The sequence below is a fragment of the Pinus tabuliformis genome, chromosome 8 (genome assembly GCF_031772625.1).
Source record: "Pinus tabuliformis cultivar Carrire ecotype Pingquan chromosome 8, CPIR1, whole genome shotgun sequence".
Classification (NCBI taxonomy): domain Eukaryota; kingdom Viridiplantae; phylum Streptophyta; class Pinopsida; order Pinales; family Pinaceae; genus Pinus; species Pinus tabuliformis.
This window is the reverse complement of record NC_142294.1, coordinates 1242163798-1242179034: the sequence shown is the minus strand read 5'-3', so window position 1 is coordinate 1242179034 and position 15237 is coordinate 1242163798. Positions and strand designations below refer to the sequence as shown.

Below are 15237 nucleotides of genomic sequence, written 5' to 3'. Positions count from 1 at the left end.
GTTTCTAATAGAGGGAGGGAATGGTGTGAAAGAACCTCCTTTTGATGCCCAAAGAAAACGCAGTAAGGCATAAGGTTTCCTTTGCATTTCCTTTGATGATACATTGACAAAGATTTTTTACCTAAAAGATGTCATCTTACAGGCATGGATATCATCTTATTCTTTTTGCTTGAAAAACAGAATGCATGCTGTAAGAATCATCCCACCCACAACAGTGCCTGCAGTGGTACTGCCTCTTAAGAAAGTGTAAGTACGAGCAAGGCAAACTCAAGTCTTGCAAAATTAGAAAGCTTGGATGCTTGAGCTAATCCATAACTATATTCTGGGGTATCACATGACAGAATGTATGACATTATTGGATGGGTTTGTGGGGTATGTAAATTGGAGCAAAATTCTCTTACCCCTGCCCATACAAATTCATGGTATGCAGAATAGTCCTCGAGATATCTTTAATCTGATATGTTCAAAGCCATGTATGATGTAACTGTCTAGTTTCCTAGGACTGAAACAAAAAAAATTGTTGGTTTATTAATTGAAATAGATTGTACAATTTAAATAATCAGTTGTCTTTGTTAATGAAATGATATTTTTCTTTATTTACAAGTTCCAGCTCATCTGAATACTATGCCCTCTTTCCCATTTCATGGCAACAAGAAGTTAACGTTTCCTCCATATAATTATGCAATCCAAATCATCACTTTGGGAGTAAATATTGTATACTCTCTTTTGTTGGTTTGTGAATAGGAGTGTAAAATCCATAGAGAGAAAGGAACACGAGGAGCAAGAAAAGTTCCTTAAAGGTCCAGGGAGTTTCCCTCTCGAGAGGTTTCTTGCAATCTTCCAATGCATCACAACAGTGGCAAATGAAGAATTGGAAAATCTACAATCTGACAATATATCTGCAGCTGATGAAAATGGTTTGGGGCCTATGGCTGATGCTCTTATGCATCTCTCAACTCTTTGTAATATCAATCTTTTGAATAAAGGAACAAACTGTCCCCTAGAAGGTGCTGCTAGATATCGTTGCAACATCGATCAGGAACATGCAATGAAGGTATGCCTCTTTTTGTTTATGATTTATCAATGTTTAGTGTTGTTATGCTGTATTGAAAATATCGACTAAAATCTTTGATCATCACTTTGGCTGTGGGAAATAGGAATTTTATTTTTAATCCATCTTTTATTTGTTTGTGATTGTAGATTGTGTGCAGTGTCAAATTTCCTTTGTCAAAATATCTCTATCGGTGATAATGACCTTGACAAGGACCATTTCTAGACGTGTTGTTCAGTCGCCTGCTACAGAGGAAGTAAATCAGTTCAATGTTAAATGTGTGCCCTTCTAAATGAAATTAAGACCTGCCCTTCTTTTTTGATCACTAGGTGCCTCTCCTCTGTTCAACTGACATAGTGGGGGTTTCCTAGTACTTTGAGATAATGGGGACTCTCGCACGATAAGGTGATGAAGATGCAGGCTCCCTTTAGTTGAATATCAGGACGTCAATGACGGCAGTGAGCTTCTGGGGTTTCTATGGTATAGAAATTGGTTCAGATGTTGGCAGTTTTACCAGAACATTGCAAACCAAAACCACCCAAACAAAAAACCAAATGTATTTCCTACCGCAAACTTGTTGGCGAATCTATGGCACCCGAAGTTTTTAACAAAGATTGAGGCATGTTGGTCTGTGAGGAGTAGAGTAAGGGAAAGCGTGTGAGAAGAAAAATAGCGAAAGGGGCCAGCACCAAGTCTAAAGACTGGGTCTCTGTGTGCAAGAAGTAATAAGCCGAAGTTCCTAAATTTGTGTGCATCACGTTGATAAAGATAAAGCGACACCTGTTCTGTTGAGGACGACGAATCTTTAACAATGTCGTGAGGAGACCTCATAAAAGACTACATATTGACATAACAAGGAATCGAAAGGACCTGTGCTTGTAGAATAAAGGTAAAGAAAAAGTATACACGTCTGTAAATGTAATTTTTTTTGGATAACATGTTCATATGCTCTGCCCTGTAATGTATGGTTGTCACATTTGGTGATGCCCAAATAACCAGCGGTCGGTAGCTTTGTCAACTGCACAAAAGATGAACTTCTTGAATCTTCACTATCTTCTTTTTGGCTCTAGATCCAGCAACACTGTGTGGACCATTAACTCTTCTCCAAATTGATGGTGTGCATGTTTCAGATACTCAAACAAAATATCCGCCCAAACTCACTTCAACATTTCCTTTGCTAGTTTTGGCCCTATTTCCCATGTACAAATGAAGAAGATCCCCTACTTCTGGGATCTGCTAGTCTGAAAAAAGCCAAAGCAATAGACACGCCATCAAAGTATTTAAAACACCCACAGGTCAGATTATTTGACATGAATAAAGACAAATAAATTATTTTTTTCCTGAATGTAAACCTGGGGCTGGAGAACAAAATCCTGACAATGATGGGAATTAAGGAAGATACTCTTCCTACCGTTTACTCTTCAGTAGCAAATGGAAGACATGCTGCAAAAAATGGAAAGATGTTTTTGATAATATAAGAAAGAGGGTAGAAGTATGAACAAACAATTCCCTCTCCCTAGTAGGTAGAACTCTCCTCATTCAACCTGACATGTAAGGCATTCCGATTTATCAAAGCTCCAGTGTTCTGGCACCACAGAGAGTGATCAATGAAATAGAAGGCATCCTTCAACAATTCCCGTGATAAGGAACATCCAACGAGAAAAAATTGCACCTTTTAAATTAGAGATCGGTATCAAGCCCCATTTGAGCTGGAGGTGCAGGGATAAGAAAATTGGAGCAAATGAAGAAAGCCCTTTGTGCAAAAGTGTATTGAAGTGGCAAGTTGCAGCGCTTGCAAAGTCGACAACTCACGTTCAAAAACTCACATTCTCACCCTGTATTCTAGAATTCAATTAAAAAGAAAGTGTATTGGAGGCTATTAGTGGAAGGTGAGAAGCTTTGGATCGGAATCTTAAAAATTAATCTAGGTAACAAAAGCCTAACATCATTAGAAGGCCAATCCACTCTCCCTAAAGGGGCTCATCGATATAACATTATGAGCAGCAAACATTTAGTTGACATTGGACAATCATGTGTTTTGGGGTGTAAACAATGGGAAGAAGATAAAATTATGGGATGATGCATTGACATCAATACAGGGTCTACTCTGAGTTACCTTAGAAATGAAGAAATGTGGTTGAATTTATGCAACAGATTACAAGAAATGAAGAAATGTGGTTGAATTTATGCAACAGATTACAAGAATTTAGTAAAGTTACTCTGTATCTTGGTGAAAGTAAATTTGGTTTCAGTTTTCAGTTGCTTAGTTTTCAGTAATTCACTAAGTAGTTGCAGTGTTATTTAACATACCACTGTGAACATCCTCATTGGCATAAAGATCATGGTATAGTAACTTTGGTTTCAGTTTTCAGCTGCCTAGTTTTCAGTAATTCACCAAGTAATTGCAGTGTTATTTAACATACCACTGTGAACACCCTCATTGGCATAAAGATCATGGTATAGTAAATTTGGTTTCAGTTTTCAGTTGCCTAGTTTTCAGTAATTCACTAAGTAGTTGCAGTGTTATTTAACATACCACTGTGAAGTAAATTTGGTTTCAGTTTTCAGTAATCCACTAAGTAGTTGCAGTGTTATTTAACATACCACTGTGAACACCCTCATTGGCATAAAGATCATGGCATAGTGGGACTTATATCCCTCATTGGCATAAAGATCATGGCATAGTGGGACTTATATGTGTTCATATCAAGGCTTCACCTCTTCATTAGTTGTTATTAGATTATAATTATATATGTCTTCATATCAAGGCTTCACCTCTTCATCAGTTGTTATTAGATTATAATTACAATTATTCTAGGTCTTTGCCCATTTACATTTACATGCCCATACAAAGGGATCACTAACATAATTAATTATAATAGCAACATCAATGGGAGTTAAGTGCTGGGGATTATATTCCCATACAAGAATCAATAACGTAATTAATTACAATTACAATGTCAACGTGGGTTAAGAGTTGGGGAACGGGATATTACAATGTCAATGTGGGTTAAGAGCTGGGGACCAGGATATTACAGTGCTCGCTGAGGAACCAGTCAATCAGGTCTATTGCCTATATATGAAAATGACCTTTTAACTTTATGAAAGATATCCCTACGCCTTAAAATGTTAAGAAATGTATAAATTTACTGTAACTGTTTCGATTGCCCAAAATCTCATGAGAATACCTCGAGTGAACATACATGTCAAACTGCATCTATGAATCTAAGAAAATTGTGCCAAGCTAGAACAATTCACCTACAGATGTCTATTTGAAATCAGTTAAGTGTGTATCATGAACATTGACAACTTGACTACATCAGTCGTTTGAAGCAAAGACACACATAACTGAAACAATCTCAAGCCTACTATCATGGTTCATTGAAAACAAATTTTAGGTAATTTATCCATTCAAACAATCAATGTCCTGAAAGCCATCCGCATGAATTAAGCTATCGTTACAACCAACTTGTTCTTTTTGCCTGCTGATAGAAACAACAATTTATCATCGACAATATCAGTTGCTTCAATAATTTTCCCCTCGTTGTCTACTCTTTGGTTATTCATGTAGAGACCTCCTTGTCTTAATGAGACGCTTCACTGTTGCTTTAGTTGGCAGCAACCCGACTTTCACAGATAAATCCACCAGAGATGAACTCAACACCTCATTATACGACAACAAGGAGGATGGTACTTCATTTGCAATGGCATCAATAGTTTTCCATTCTAAGTGAGTCTTTGAACCATGAGCCGAAGCCTATGTTGCCCTCAAGGCCTCCAATCCTTCTTCACCATGAACGAAACAATTCACTTCTTCAGCAAGTTTTCTTGGAACAGAATTGGGGACGTACCCAAGCTTTCTCATGCCTTCTTCAAGCTCAGAAAATTTTTCCAGGATCAAGAAAGCAAGCTTTTTCAAAAATACTATCACGTTTGCATCAGAGATCCCAATAAAATGTTGGTAAAACTTGTAAGGGGAAAGCATGGAAGCAGAGAGCCAAATCGCCCCATCTTCTGACTTCCCAAACTTGGTCCCATCACTTCTCAAAATAAGTGGAAATGTCAACCCATAAGTCCCTTCTTGCTGAAGAACCCTCCCAATCAATTCAGTCCCTGCAGTTATATTCCCCCACTGATCACTTCCCCAATCTGAACCGAAACATTCTCATTCTTAAATAGGTGAAGAAAATCATAACCATGCAGCAATTGATATGAAAAATCAGTGAAGCTCATCCCCTCCTCTGACTGCAGCCTCTTCTTCACACTCTCCTTGGCAATCACGGTGCCCACTCTTGCATGCTTCCCGATATCTCTGAGAAAATCCAGCAGCTTGAATTATTTCCACCAATCATAATGATTTATCACTATAGCATAAGAATGACGAAATCCTAAATTTCCATCATGGATATCATTCGTCTGCCCTAATAAAAATAAAATATAAAAATTCTTGAAATAACTTGATTTAAAAGCCATGATCACAAGACTCTGTTAGTAATTGATTTAAACACTATCAACAATAAAAATGAACTCGCACACAAGCAAAGCAGTAAACATACCATTATAAATAAATTACAGATACATGTACCCTCATTTTTGTTACTACACATTCATTGCATGGAGGAATACAGACACAATGTAGCAAAGAAAAAGCATTTGAAAATATCATTCTGGACTATACAACTAATTGGTTTGTGGGTATCGATCTGCAAACCTTCACCGCGGTCATCTACACGGAGGGCTATACAAACATATTTGACTACCCCAATCATATAAAGAGTCCAAAACATGAGGCTGAGAATACCCAAATAATCTTCCTCATCTGGAGATTTCAAGTTCATAGACGGGTACACGTACAGTGGAGAAGTGACCAGACCCCCAAACGCCACTCCCAGCGTTTGATAAGCTAAAACAACCGTTCTCCATATGCCCACACTGTCCCCTTCCTGTAAGGAATCGGGTAGTTTCAGACATACATATATTGCCTCCCTCGTTATCACAGACACCATAAATTTAATGCACTGAGGGTTGTAGTTATGGCTTACCTGGACTTTAATCGAGTCTGCAACACCAGATATATGACCACTGGACATAAATGTGTTGCCATTCATAAATCGTCCTTCTGCACCCTTCTCTTCGTTGCAGTCTTTCCTATTTTTGTTGGCAATTCGCATCTAAAAAAAGAGAATGCTACGAGCTCTGGTAGGAAGCAGAACGCTACGCGAGACGACCGCTCTGGTAGGAAGCAGAACACTATGCGGCCGTCATGCAGGGAATAAATAAAGACACTTTTCGTGTGGTGTGTTGGAAAAAAAAACATTTTAAACTAAAAAACATATTAAATCAATGGCTGAAAACACCTCAATGGTCTAACACATAATCAATGGCTCAGGATCGCACACATCACATTTTAGGGATGTCTTTCCCAGAGAGAACGCCTTACGGCGTAATTAGATAATTAATATAAAATAAGAAATGAGTAGCAAGACAATATAATATTATCCCAGAGAAATTAGGTGACTAATAGTATTAACATATTAGATATAATAATAATAGTAATAAAAGGAAATAAATAAAAAAATAATATTGTGTAATGTGTGTGATGTGCCCAACGTTTTGGATGGGGACTCCATCCATCATCAGTGACCACAGAATCACCATCCAAAACATTGGACATATCACACATATTACACAATGTTATCCCAGATATCTCTAAAAATATGATTAACTATGAAAGTCTTCAATAACTAATAAAATGGGTTAAAATTATATCATCATAATGATAAAATTATATAATGTACAAAAATTATACTGTAGTTAAAAATATAAACTCTAGTGCACCTTCAAATTTACACATTATTTTTTTGGCTTATATTTGATCAAATGATGACATGTTATCATTATCAAACAATCATTCTACTTCCGAGTTTATATACAGTCAGTTTCTGTGTGAATGTTTCTAAATAGTTTCCATAAATAAAATGGTATAGAGGCATTCTTGAATGAATATTCATTCTCTTTTAATTTTTGAAGAAAAATAATTCTCTCTATATATAAAGGGATGAGATGAGATTTCACTATAGGTTCCACAACATTTAAACAACTTTTGACTCTCTATAATATCCCATCGCATTGTGGTATGGCTTCCCTTTGAGAATAAAATAATGTGTTGGGACATTATTAAGACATTGCATCATTTCCACCTAGCCCTACTAAAACTCAAGACATATTTAATGTTAATCATACTTCTAACTCATATTAACCTTGATCCCTCACATTAGATGACATGCAGACCTCTTTATTATACCTCACAACCTCCACTATACGTTTTAGACCCTTTTTCGTGGGCCACTAATGGCGATGATAGTGTGCAGGTTCACTTTCTACGTGCCAAGCATCAGAAACATGGTTCTGAGCCATCCATGTAACAAAGTCATAGTTGGATGTCTTAGATGAGACAAGGTAATTGAATGATGTTTTCTAATCAAATATTTGACCATACAAGACTTGTGATTCAACATTGCTTTATTTTTGCAGACAAATATTTCCATATCGGTAGACTAGTGTTTTAGCAATATACTTATTTGATTATTCATGTCACCTTATTTCCACAAGATGCATGGTTTTCATTTCACCCTATGACACTAGCTCAAGCTGCAATGCTAAGTAAATATTATTCAAATTATATTGAATGAATTTATGTTGCTAAGGATTTTATAGGGTTAATATTTTTCTTATCTTGTTATCATACGTGAGGAAAGGAATTTCAAGTATTCAATTCTTGGGGGATTTGATGGTTTTTCAATGAGCCATTTAATAAAAACTATCTAGCTAACATTTGATTCGGTATTACATGTGTTTAAGAGGACATAAAAAAAATAGTTTACTATCCGCTATTATCAAAATTTTATTTAACTTTTGGTTTACGAAGATATGTTTCTTTTAATTATGGTTGTAATGTCTTGAAATTTTAAATTTAAAAAATAAAAACAAAAACAAAAACTAAAAACACTTTTTATGCATTGCTGGACTTTTAGCCACAATGGAAGAGGAAAACCACATTCATAATTTGAGAAACACATGGCCATTGTTCCTTTAAGACAACCCTTAATTTATTTTTATTATAAATATATGGCACCGGTAGGTGAGGGACCAAAACTCAAATAGGATCCCAAACTCCAAGGTGTGGAGAATAATAAACAATGAATTCATTTTGTATTAGAAGTTCTACACATTTAGAGCATTGGAAAGAGAATTAATATTATATAATGGCATAATTGTAAGGCTATGGTATGATACCCTTACCCTCTCCATTGCTAAATGGATTCACAAAAGAACCAATTAGTAAATAACCATAGAAAAATATTAAACTAAATGATGTGTTTCCATTTCTCCAAGGGAATGAATAAATAATGTTATAAGTACGAAGAATGGGGTCCTAGTGTGTTAACCCTCTCCAAGGTATTACATTACAAACAAAAATTGTCTTATGGAGACCCAATAACCAAATAAAATAGAGATAGTTGAAAATGAGGCCATTTACAATAAGTGAAAATAGAAGTCATTCAATGAGACATATCAAAAACAAACCAGGGGGAGGAAGTTACAATCATCTCATCATCGTATCGAGGGAAGTATTTGGCAAGTAGTTCCATGGGATGACATACATCCCCTCCTTATTTTGTATCTTAGCATTATCAGAAACTTTCCTCCAAATAACAAACCTCCTGCCCAAACCATGCTAAGAAGAATTTAGTGTCTTAGAAAAATGAAATAAAAGTGAAAAACAGAAATAGATAGAAAAAAATGTAGAAATTACCTACATTGTTTTCCATTCCTTTCAAATCCTCTACATAGCACAGGAAAGATAATGTTAATCCAACTTTATGTCTCATACAAAGAATAAAACTTGATGTGGGAAATTTCAGTTGATTGCAATCTAAGATGTGGGATGCATAAGAGGGAAGGGGGAAACTAAAAATAAAATGATGGAAATGGATTGTAGGAAATTAGTAATGGGATGAATAAAAACAACATACATAGTCAGAAATAAAATTGTGACAATAGCAATGAAAAATCTAGAACTCTAACTCTGAAAGGATATGTTCAAACCCTAATTTTGAAATGTACATACCCAGGAAGCCAACATTTTCCACATGTAAAGTACCTATGTATAAGCTTCAGATCACCTTTTTTCAAAATGACACGAAAGGTTTCTATTAAGACCATAGCAAACATTGCATTTAGGACAACCAAGGGAATCACTATTAGTTAATTATTTAAGAGCCGAAATAACATTTGAGCACATGAACACAATGATAATTAAGGGGAAATTAAACCCAAGTGTCATGTGAGACACTACACTAAACGCATATCCCCTTAGTAGAAAATAAAACCTTGTTGAAATCAATTGAGGGAAGGGGAATAACATAAGAGGGTGGGGTAAACATATAATCTTCCCCATTGTGTCTCAATGAGTCACCAAATGATATGGTAAAGTGAATTTTTTATCAAAATTTATAAGGTAACAAAAGTCAACCTATAGTCAATAATAAACTTAGATAAGGAAAACCCATAAGCTAAGTTATATCTTGTGTAAAAACCAAAAAAAAATAAAATTAGGAGAGTTATTAACAGAGGTATCAGAAACGGTATCAAGCAATTGGTTTAGAACACTTGGACCTACTTGGGCATAAAATAAAAATAGAATAACTAATAAGCTTTATTACAACTCTTACATGTTAAATGGTTGTGGAGGGACAAGGAGAGGCTCTGTAGTGAAGCCATCAAGGGAGTGAACATCATCGAGGTAAAGAATCATGAAAAGGGATATCTATTGAAATACCAATCTCTAGGACTCAAGATATCCAAGATATGTAGTAAGTCCTTTAAGAAACTATTAGAAGGATGCAAAATCGAAATAGATAAGCATAGAACAGATAAAAAACAGCTATTGAGGATGTAGGTAGAGTAATATAAAATGTAAGAAGAGAAATAGAGGATGAATGCAAAAATGTTAAAAAGGTCCAATGATAAAAATAAAAAAGAAAAATAAAAAATAAAACAAAAAAAAATATTGGGTAGAACTATAATATTAAGGAAAGCATTCCAAAGGAACAAAAGGAAGATTTAAAAGTAAAATATCCACCTAATCTAGGAAATGAATTATCAAACGAAAATGACATATTAAATGTGACCACTTAGTCATTAGACAATAGTGAACAAAATGAACAAATGCTATGAGGAAAAAGAACAATGTAGAAGAAATACAATGGGAATTTAAGAAATCCATGCCATCGATTTTTTAGGGAGATTCTAAAGAGAGAAGAAAAACACATGGTTTAGTAATATAGGAAAATACATCTTTATCAATATTCAAACAACCCATAATATAGGCTTACTACATACCAATTAAATGGTGAATCCAATATTTGGTGGGAGAATACCAAAATTGATAATTTTTTAAAAATTTTAAGGATATATTTGAGGAAAAATATTTACCTGAAAGATACATTGATAATAGAACCAAGGAGTTTCGTGATTTGAAACTGGGAAGTATGAATATAGATGACATCACCACCAAATTTTTAAGGTTGTTGATGTATGTACCCTACCTTTGGCGAGAAAAGGAAAAGGTAAAGAGATACCGATGATGATTGCCCTCCTTATAATGGAATCAAATTGAATTTGACAACCAAAAAAGAATGAATGAAGTTATAATAAAAGAAAAATTGTGTCATTAGAAATTTAGCCACAAGACAAAACAATACAAACCATTGTCTACTAACAAAAAGGATATATCATATTTCAGAGGAAAACTGGAATACCACCAATTTATGATATGGATTTGATCATTATAATTTTTTTCATTTATCTCGATGCTTTCAAAATGAAAAAAATTGGAAGAATCAGCTCATAGGACCCCTTTTACTAGTAGGACACAGTTTGTCAAATTGGGGTCTAAAACATTATCGGAGCATTTTGAGACATTAAATGACATTGTTTTAAGGGAAAAATTTTGCCTCTTTAGCATCACACCAATTTTTTCTATTGTAGACACAAATACCTTTCTAATGGTGAATGAATTGCATCAATCAGAGTTCGTATGTGAAAGTTATGCCACTCAGAATTTGACCTTCCTATTTCACCACAATAATTTGAGAGGATGCTATGTAATCCCCCATTATTCATGAAAAATGGACTAGCCACATTATTACAATGAAAATGACTCTAGAAGATTATATATTGTAACTCTCATTAATAGATGAGGTGATCAAACTTAGCCGCTATTAGGCTATCACGTTGTAGTATAACTAGGTCACTCGGAAGAAAATGGGCTCAATTATTTCGAGTGAATTTGTTCCATGGATGCACAAAATTATCCAATAGGGATAGGATATAGAGCACATAGAGATGATTTGTGCACTATCGTAGCCCATCGACCACAAGCCATAATTCTTTGTACTCACGACCATTTTCTAATTAAAGAAAAATAATAGAGGAGCCTCCCTTCCAACTAGGTTTTCCTCTCAACAAGATTTCTTAGGTCTTATGTCATGCCAAATATGTTCATGTGTAACATCTCCCTTTATTACTATTTTTATCTTTTTTGAAAATCATCTGTCTCGATATAATACTTTTCTTTCTCTTATGTTACATATTTTTTCTCACCTCTAATAGTTTATTTACATCTAGACAAAATAGTCATTAACAATTATCATCTCAAACAAAAATGAAAGTTATTTTTATATTAAAAAATACATATACAATTATTTATCTCTCCTTCTCTTGTTCTTTCTCCTTCTCTCTCCCTCACTCTCTTTCCATCCTTCCCCTGTCACTTCCTCTCTCTCTCCACCTTTCTCGCTCTACGTCGTTCTTCTCCCTCCCTTTCTCTGCCACATCCCTCTATCTCTCCCCCCACCACTTTCTCTCACCCTCTTCCCTCAAACTCTTTCATTATCTCAATCCCCATCTCCTTCCCACTCTCCTCCTTTTTTGTGTCTCCCTCTCTCTCTCTCTCTTCCCCTTCTCTCCATTAGAAAATCAAAATGCATAAAATATTTTCTTACTTTGATAAAAAATTGTGGTAATTTTTAATTATATTGTCTTCTTATGTCTTATTTTCATCAACCAACTATCAAACCATAAAGAACATGAATATCACAACAATAATAGAACATAGTATGTAGGATATCGGCTAGGGAAAGCCCCTATCCTAGGGGAAAACCAAATTAAAATTATCTTCTTCTTATAGAACCAAGACAAAATGAGAGCTTCAAGACCTATATACGAAGACAAATACTCGATCTGAGAAACCATGTCATCCTTCCAAGAAATAATTCTTGATATAATCTTATGTCAACAAAGTAAATGAAACTCAAACTTCTCTTTTGTTGGTCACATCATATTTTGGGCCCTCAACTGTAGGTTTGCAACACTCTCTTGATTTATGAAAAATAATATTTTGACTTGAAGATACCTAAAAGCATAAAGGACATGCTTGACCTAATTAACTTGAGCATGAAAACCATGCTTATAAAATAATAATTATTTTTCTCCTTCTTATTTTTACATCAAATATAAAATTTCAAGAGTACATGAGTCATTATGAAGAACGAATGTAATTACATTTTTCAATCCTCTCCCTATCTCGTTCCTCTCCTCTCCTCTTTCTTCCCTCCTCTCCTATCTACCTCACTTTCTCTCAATCTCTCCCTTGTCACTCCTTATTCCTCTCCACATTTATCTCTTTATGCCTTTGTTATTTCATCCCTCTCTCCCCCCCTCTCTCTCTCTCTCTCTCTCTCTCTCTCTCTCTCTCTCTCTCTCTCTTTGTCATGTCCCTCTCTCTCTCTCTCTCTCTCTCTCTCTCCACCATCCAACTTTGTTACTATCCCCCTCTTCTCTCTCTTAATTATGATCGCGTTGTATTGTCTTTAAGGAAGTATCTAAATTAAAAAAGTTGAATTGGTTGTAAAATATTAAACCTATATTTTGGTTGAATCGTGTCAAGGAAAATACAATAATGAAAAACTGAAACAAATCATGCTCTATCTTTCCTCCATTTTTGATAGTCACTTTTCTTGCTCTCATCGCTTGGATCTTTAGTTAGGATGGATCTATGTTGTTTCTTCATAATATCATTTATATTATATAAAGTTCACATCATTATACATAAAAGTGTTCTCATTTTCTAATTTTACTAAAACCTTGATTCAATTGCTATAGAAATATTTTTAGTAGTCATGAGGATAGAGGGTTTAGGTATATCTCAAAATTACTTATAACCTTTTCCCTTTTAGATTCCATTGAAAAAATGTTATCAAATTAAATAATATAAGACATTTTGATTGTGAAATAACTTATGGTTTTTGGGCATGTGGTAATGATAATTCGTGGTATTGGCCCATGGTATTATGCAAATCATATTTGCAAATTAATAATATCCATTTTCAAGTGGGGATGAATATTCATAGTTAAGAGTCTTTTCATATTGTTATAAAATATTTTGAATGTGAAATAAGTTCTGATTTTTTGGCATGTAGTACTGATAAGCCATTGTATTGTAGCAAAATCTATTCACATGTTCATAATATGAATGGAAAAGTTGGGGTGGATATCCATGGTTAAGGATCTCGTGATAAGCCATTGTATTGGCCCATGCTATTATAAGAAATTTTATTTACAAGTTAATAATATATATGGTAAAGTGGGGGTGAATATCCATGGTTAAGAAACTTTTAGCATTGCCAATAAAATATTTTGATTGTGAAATAATTCATGTCTTTCAAGGTATGTTGTATTGGTAAGTCATGGTATTGGTCCATGATATTGTAAAAAAGCCTATTTACTAGTTAATACTATTCACTGTAATATGGGGGGTCGATCTCCATGGTTAATAATTGTCATATTGCTATAAAATATTTTGGTTGTGAAATAAGTTATTGTTTTTGGGAATGCGGTATTTATAAGCCATGGTGTTGGCCCATGGAATTGTAGCAAATCTTATTCACAAGTCAAATTAATTGTAAGATGTTTTAAATTTTTTTCAACATTGTTTTTCTTTGATTTCGTTAAAATTTAGTGGGGATTTTTTGGAATGATAATTTTGAGCTCTTTATATGCACATTTAATTGTCTCGCATTTTATAAAATGTTAGTGACGAAGAGCTGGATTGCATATACAAGATAATGGCGCAAGACCAGGATCAGGTGAACCCAACTAAAGATGGGAGAATCTCATGGGAGCTTGATAGTTCCCGTACTTTGGATTCTGATGAAGAAATAGAACATTGGTAGAACCGGTTGCACAAAGTTACAATGCCGAATTGCAACATGATGATCCGATCCCTACGGCACGTGATGACCGAAGCAATGGAAATGCCAGTGGATGATGGGTTAACAAGAATGAATGGACCCTTAGACAAATTTGAAAGTACTGTATTGGAATAGCAGCAGTGCAGATCACTCGCGTGGGTGTTGCATAGATATACGTCAGAAGGATATCGGGAATTAGCGCAAATATAGAAGACCAATGCACTTACAATTTGGAAGACCCCATGGTGGAAAAAGATAGAAAAGCTTGCAAGCACACCCTTGTGAATGGGTACAGATGTACTTAGAATAGACTATTCTAGCGCGCAGCAATATTACAATAGCATGCCCAAACAGGATGCGTTGGAGGAAGAAAGGGATCGCTCTACCAAGTGTGCAGGGGAAAGCATTCACCAAGCTATGCAAAGTCATGAACAAGGATCAGCGAATACCATGTAAAAAAGGGAACCTACATGCCCCAGTGGTCATATGGGAATCTATGGCACTATGCAAGAACCTGGCCGCAAAGTTGAGTCTGAGGCTGTAGAATGGTATAAGAACTGAGGTCCTTGAAGAACCTCTATAGAAGGCCGTGGACATGACGAGAACAGTGCATGAAGTTCGGACTGAAGAGCTCATAAGACCATGCAAAGAATAATATGAATGGATTTAGGAAGCTATTCGGTAAGGGAATGTGCAACTTCGGGAGCTAGAAAGAAACAAGACACTACTCCAAATGAAGAATATGATGTTGGGCGCAGTGATTAAACAACTGGAAAAGGAACTAAAGGAGGACTTTCTGAACAAAAAACCTGGAAAGTTGCAGCCAGATATGCGCAAAACAAAGGATGAATTGGAGGAGTATGACCACAA

The 15237-nt window shown here is 35.1% G+C and overlaps 1 pseudogene; it reads right to left on the bottom strand.

The window, feature by feature from the left end:
- Nucleotides 1–4498: 4498 nt before the first annotated feature.
- Nucleotides 4499–14964, bottom strand: LOC149239885 (tyrosine--tRNA ligase, chloroplastic/mitochondrial pseudogene; annotated as a pseudogene).
- Between the last annotated feature and the right edge of the window lie 273 nt (nucleotides 14965–15237).